At 38.4% G+C, this 7,089-nt stretch overlaps 1 long non-coding RNA gene across 1 annotated transcript; it reads left to right on the top strand.

Moving 5' to 3' along the window:
- The first annotated feature begins 1,277 nt into the window (after nt 1-1,277).
- Nucleotides 1,278-2,556, top strand: LOC110441174. Its single transcript, XR_002461839.1, has 2 exons — nt 1,278-1,423; nt 2,018-2,556. It is a non-coding gene; the product is annotated as an uncharacterized LOC110441174 (long non-coding RNA).
- The last annotated feature ends 4,533 nt before the right edge of the window (nt 2,557-7,089 follow it).

Here is a 7,089-nt window from a genome sequence, read left to right as displayed (position 1 = left end):
TCAACTCTGTGACCGCTGTTGTACAGTGATCTATGTGACTACTCAACTCTGTGACCGCTGTTGTACAGTGATCTATGTGACTACTCAACTCTGTGACCGCTGTTGTACAGTGATCTATGTGACTACTCAACTCTGTGACCGCTGTTGTACAGTGATCTATGTGACTACTCAACTCTGTGACCGCTGTTGTACAGTGATCTATGTGACTACTCAACTCTGTGACCGCTGTTGTACAGTGATCTATGTGACTACTCAACTCTGTGACCGCTGTTGTACAGTGATCTATGTGACTACTCAACTCTGTGACCGCTGTTGTACAGTGATCTATGTGACTACTCAACTCTGTGACCGCTGTTGTACAGTGATCTATGTGACTACTCAACTCTGTGACCGCTGTTGTACAGTGATCTATGTGACTACTCAACTCTACGACCGCTGTTGTACAGTGATCTATGTGACTACTCAACTCTGTGACCGCTGTTGTACAGTTATACATTGTATATGTGACCTCTCAACTCTGTGACTTTTGATGCCCAGTACTCTATGTGACCTTTCAACTCTGTGACCGCTGTTGCACAGTGATATATGTGACCTCTCAACTCTGTGAATGTTGATGCCCAGTGATGTATGTGACCCCTAGACTCTGTGACGTCTGATGCTCAGTGACGTATGTGACCCCTGAACTATGTGGCGTCTGATGACCAGTGACGTATGTGACCCCTGAACTCTGTGACTTCTGATGCCCAGTGACGTATGTGACCTCTGAACTCTGTGACCTCTGATGCCCAGTGACGTATGTGACTCTTGAACTCTGTTACCTCTAATGCCAAGTTACCATAATATATGTTTAAATCTTGAGGAAAAGAAACATACTTGTATTATCTTTTGTGACATATCAAAGGATTTTGATAGAGTTTGGCATAGGGGTCTGATTAAAAAAGCTTAAATCTTATGGTATTACAGGAAATTTCTTGAAGTGGTTAATTAATTATCTACAGGCTCGACAACAAAAAGTTTTTATTGGTGAATCATTTTCGAATAGTCAGTTATTAAAAGCTGGGGTACCTCAAGGCTCGGTGTTGGGCCCGATTTTATTTCCAATCTATGTCAATGATATTTCCGAAAATTTAATAAACGTATCCAGACTTTTTGCTGATGATACTTGTCACGATCGCATGTATTGTCTCGTGGTGTTTATGTTGATCGTATGTAGATATATATATTTGTGAATGTCCAGTGTTATTGTTATTACGAATCACGTGGTCAGTTGACGGATGTAACGGTAAGTAAATAGGTAGGGAGCGGAAGTGCACGAGCTCAGGACACAGGTAAACATGTGTGGACGCGCCATAGCCACCTGTCGTGGGTTTTAGTACTCACAGCGGCCTACCTCAGTAGTTACAGGCACAGGTTACAGACTGTGGTAAGTAATATTAGTATTAAGCTTTATGTAACTCTATTTTTCCATCTTTATGTCCTAATATTAACCGGTTAACGTCTATTGAGCCGTATAGGATAGTGCGGTCCGGTCATGCGTGACGCTTGGGTAGTGAGCGATTACCACAGTACAGCACGTGCATGTAGGCTAAATTGTATGAATATGTTTTTAGAGATACTTTATGGGTTTATAAGTATGTATATCTCGATGCATAGTTATGTACGAATGTAATAGTGTTGTAATGTTGATGATATGTATTGGAATAGTGATAAACCGTTATGTATAGGTGAGGTCTCGATAGAGTGTAAAAAGTATGGAAGCCGCGTGGTGCCATACTCGACTGTGTACTTGGTACTATGTATCGCCGGACCGGAATTAGGTTTAATTGTTATAATAGTTATTATAGTATATCACTTAACTGTTTACATTACTAGATATCATAGAGTCTCACGTCAGTGTTAAGATTGTCGAATATGATTGTGTCATTATATAATTGTCATGTTGATATTTTGTGAGGAATCAATTGCTTGAATGGTGAAGTATGCAAGATTGTAATGGCTGTTTTGGGTATTGTTTAAGCTTTCCTGAGGAGGATTACGACCACATCTGGACATTGCAGTGGATACATGCGAACGGGGCATCAGGACCGTCCCATGCAAAGGGTCAAGGTCAGCCACAGGTCATCCACAGCGGGCAAGTCATGGTCACTGAAGGGGTCAGCCAGAGCTGTACAGATAGGGAACTCTTAGTGGACACTAGGGTTCGAGAGAAGCGCATAGCGCGCATCCTATATTTCCACCGTCAGTAAAGGCTACGGTTGGTCAGCGGTGTCAAACATACTGAGACTGTTGTCACCCAGGATAGGACTATTGGTCCATTGTGTCATACAGTAGACAGGAGCAGACAGCACAGGAACTGTCATATTATTGAAACAAGGAACATTGACTGGTACCATGCAATTAGCCGGCTTATTTGGAACTGTGAACTTTTGTATGGAAATCAATGTGTGAAAATATGTAAATGTATGTATGTGAATGAGTGGATGCTGGAGAGATGATAGAAATGTTTAGTGAAATGTGCTTGTGTTAATTGTAAATAAATTGTTTGTATTTGTGTAACTTACTAGTTTGTTTTGTTCATTTCTAATTATCTCTACCGGCGCTCGTCCCGCATTACAATACTTCTTTAATATTTGGTTCTAACAACTGCAACTGCAAATGATTCATGATCTTCAATGCATAAATGCATGGACCAAGCAATGGTTAGTTACATTTAATTCTAATAAAACAGATGTTCTATTTATCTCAAATATTTAAAAAAAATCAAGATCTGGAGCTATTGTTTGGCGACAGCATTTTAAATTTTTCTGAAAACCATAAGCATTTAGGGGTAACTTTTAGTGCAAATGCTAAATGGGGTGATCATGTTGAACATATTTATAAAAGTGCTTCAAAACGGATAAATGCTTTAAGACAATTAAAATTTCTGCTGAATAGGAAAGTTCTTAGTAAAATATATACATGTTTCATTCTACCTATAATGGAATATGCTTGTGAACTCTGGAGGAGTGGTTTTATCTAAATTCCATATTGATTTGTTAACTGGAAGCTGCTAGAGTAGTAACTGGGTTGCCAGTATATGCAAGTTCTCAATCTTTATATTTTGAAACGGGGTGGGACACTTTGAATAGCAGAAGAGAACGAAGAAAGCTAACTTTATTTTACAAAATGCACAATAAACTAACACCGTCATATCTTTATACATTACTTCCAGGTTTAGTATGTGATAGAACTCCATATCCCCTTAGAAATAACAATAACTATACCATGCATAACTATATTCTTTCCAATACTAGATCATCATATATACCAGCAACTACAAAAAAATGGAATAACATATCAGAAACCACTAGAAATCAAACTACAGTAGGTAAATTCAAAACTGCTATAACTCCGGAATATCATAAGCCACCGTGTTTCTTTAATTACGGACCCCGTCGCCTTAATATCTTATTAACTAAACTTAGACACAATTGTAGCCAACTGAATTATGATCACTTTCGTGTAAACCTGGTAGAATCTCCTTTTTGTGCCTGTGGCCACTTCTGTGAAAACTCATACCATTGTTTTTTCCAATGTCCAATGTACAGGAACATCAGACATGAAATGATAAATAACTTGATACCATATCATCATGTGCACCTAGATGATCAAATGTTGACAATGAGCGTATTTTTGAAATTGTTCAGACTTTTATTTATTCAAGTGACCGTTTCTAAAAAAAAAAAAACTTCGTGTGAACAGGTATATGTATCTAATCTGTCACAATCCCCTCTCTCCTAAACCTCTCATTCTGATCTGTAGGTCTATAGAATAATTAATAGTGTTACTGGTTCAGCAAATTGTATATATATATTTTTTCTTTTCAAACTGAAATAATTCCGCTGCATGGCACTTTGATATGTTACCAAGAAGGAACAGGAATGACTCGAGAAAGGATTCTAAGGAATGTGTTTTATATGGACAAACGAATAGCTGATGTGAAAAGAATGTGTAGCTAGTGCGTGCCATGCAGTAGTTTAAGTTTAAGTAGTTTCAAAATATTTATACTTTGAATGAACCTTTTGTATCATTCGAAATATACTCTACTCATCTCTATGATCTCTTCTGTCTTTCAAAACTCTCTTTTTATTTTATTTTATTTCATTTTTTCTTCTATGTTCCTTGTTTTTATACAATTATTTTGATTGGCATATGTCGCTATCACCATCAATATAATATTATAGTTGAGGAGAGGGCTTCTATAAGTTGTTATAACTTGTGCCCAATCCATTTGATTATATCAATAAAATATGTTTAAATCAAGTGATATATGTGAACTCTCAACTCTGTGACATCTTTCATGAGGAAAATCTACATTTTAACATTTTCCCATATGAAACCTTTCATTTTACATTTCCCTTTATGAAAACCTTTATTTTCAACTGTTGACAAAGACACAAAGAAATACTTGTGTTTTTAAGTCAAAACAGGAAATGTACAACACAAATCTTTGTAGAATGACTTTTTGTGTTTGATCAGCCTAAGCCTTTCATTCACAGTCAAACATATTTTTCTTGGAATACGCTTGCCTAAAAGCATTTGGTGCAAGAAAACTATTCCCTATTTACAAAAAGGCTCAAGTCACTTTGACTCTCTTTGGTCAGTTTCACACTGACCAGCAACCTATTGTTACAAAAATTATGATGAGTGAGCCTATGCACTTAGAGCTGGTCGAACCAATTAGTGTGACGTAACTGTGTCAACAATCAGTGTTGAGCGACTAGATTTTTGTTAATAACCCACGCTTACTTATGAGCGTGCGCGAACTAATCAACCAATCAGAACCTCACCTTTGGCGAACAGTCCGTTTGACTTATGACCTGTTGTTCCCCCAGACCCTCACTTCACTTTGGGATGGAATAAAGGTAATATCGAATCTAACGACTGTCTTCTCTAATATTTTACAGCTCGACAAACCCTAACCAGACAACAAAACAAGCATTGTTTTTGTTGAAACAGCTCTGTTCCCGGTTTACAGCGCCTCGTTGAGTCAATAACCTTTATTGTGTAAAAGCTTCACATCAAAAAGTGAGTTCCAGGCATCTACACGACTATTAATATGGCTCAGCCCGATGCTTAGAATGTTTCATCTACAAATGTGTTTCTTTCAAACATTTTAGTACATTAATTTAGTCGTGTTCTTTATAACGCTTTGATGTATACATCTGGGGAATGACTGGTGATTCCAACCACCTCCGAGCCGGCGTTTAGGAATGACATTTATTCAGACAAATATTTGATAAGAGAAAGTATAAACAGGAGCTGATTTAGTATCTAAAAGCTGATAAAAGTGTTTGTTTTAAAAGACAAGTGTTAAAACATCCTTTTTGAGATTAAATTGTATCAAAGCCTCGTCCACTGTAGGATCTAAGTGTATCACAGCCTCGTCCACTGTAGGATCTAAGTGTATCACAGCCTCGTCCCCTGTAGGATCTAAGTGTATCCCAGCCTCGTCCACTGTAGGATCTAAGTGTATCACAGCCTCGTCCACTGTAGGATATAAGTGATTTGAAGCGCTTTTGAACTCTGGTACGCAGCTTCGATTTCTAGCACCAGGGACAAATTGTGACGGATTAGGTCCTAAAATCAAAGAATATATTTCGTTTATTTCGGGACAACCTTTGTTGAAATCGTCGTTTATGTTGCGACAAATTTAATGTTATATATATTCATGTAAAATAGATATAACATTAAAGAAATGGTTTTAAAGAAATATTCCCGACAGGCGACCAAAAGCTAGAGTTTCCCAGAACGTACAAGAGTGATCGTTTATAAAATTAATATGTAAGCACTCCTTGGTCTGTACATTGTAGTTGTGCATGTTTATTTTTGAGACAGATTGGAAAAACTAAATTGCCAACCGGTGCCCATCTTGGATTTTGACATTTAAGGTTTGCTAGCTCTATATCTCAGAAAGTACTGGGAGGATATTTTCAGATCTAAAATACAGGTTTCCCTTGGTCTGTAGCAGTGCAGCTTTCCCTTGGTCTGTAGCAGTGCAGCTTTCCCTTGGTCTGTAGCAGTGCAGCGTTCCCTTGGTCTGTAGCAGTGCAGCTTTCCCTTGGTCTGTAGCAGTGAAGATTTCCCNTTTCCCTTGGTCTGTAGCAGTGCAGGTTTCCCTTGGTCTGTAGCAGTGCAGGTTTCCCTTTGTCTGTAGCAGTGCAGGTTTCCCTTGGTCTGTAGCAGTGCAGCTTTCCCTTGGTCTGTAACAGTGCAGCTTTCCCTTGGTCTGTACATTGTAGCAGTGCAGATTTCCCTTGGTCTGTAGCAGTGCAGGTTTCCCTTGGTCTGTAGCAGTGCAGTTTCCCCTTGGTCTGTAGCAGTGCAGCTTTCCCTTGGTCTGTAGCAGTTCAGCTTTCCCTTGGTCTGTAGCAATGCAGCTTTCCCTTTGTCTGTAGCAGTGCAGCTTTCCCTTGGTCTGTAGCAGTGCAGATTTACTTTTGAGACTGACTGGAAAAGGAACATGGCCGACATTTTGTCATCTTTGATTTTGACAATTAAGACTTGTAATCGCTTTTTTTCACAGAATGTATTGTAGGGATCTTTCTCAAACTTGATATGGAAGTTTCAATTGGTCACAAGTATACTTTTGAGATTGATCGAATAAACAAAATGGCCTATTAGCGGCCATCTTGGATTTTAACACCTAATGATTGTTTATTGCTATTTCTCGAAAACTTTAGGACGGATCTTGCTCAAATTTAATAAGCATGTTCCCCTTGATCTCTAGTTGTGCATGAAACTGATCGAAACACAAAATGGCCAACATGCGGCCATCTTGAATTTTGACACTTAATAATCGTTATCTCTAAGTCACCGAAAGTACACTAGCATTTTGCATGAAGTAATAACAATCGTCATAGTGGCACACATGCAGAGCAGAGTTTGTCTGACAAACTGAAAGGACGACTACTTATAGAACAGAACGTGTCTGACAAACTCTAACATGACGACTACTTATAGAACAGAACGTGTCTGACAAACTAACATGACGACTACTTACATAACAGGACGTGTCTGACAAACTCTAACATGACGACTACTTATAGA

The sequence above is a fragment of the Mizuhopecten yessoensis genome, unplaced genomic scaffold, assembly GCF_002113885.1.
Source record: "Mizuhopecten yessoensis strain PY_sf001 unplaced genomic scaffold, ASM211388v2 scaffold715649, whole genome shotgun sequence".
NCBI classification, from domain to species: domain Eukaryota; kingdom Metazoa; phylum Mollusca; class Bivalvia; order Pectinida; family Pectinidae; genus Mizuhopecten; species Mizuhopecten yessoensis.
Note: the sequence above shows the minus strand (reverse complement) of the source record. Positions and strands in the feature narration are given on the sequence as shown.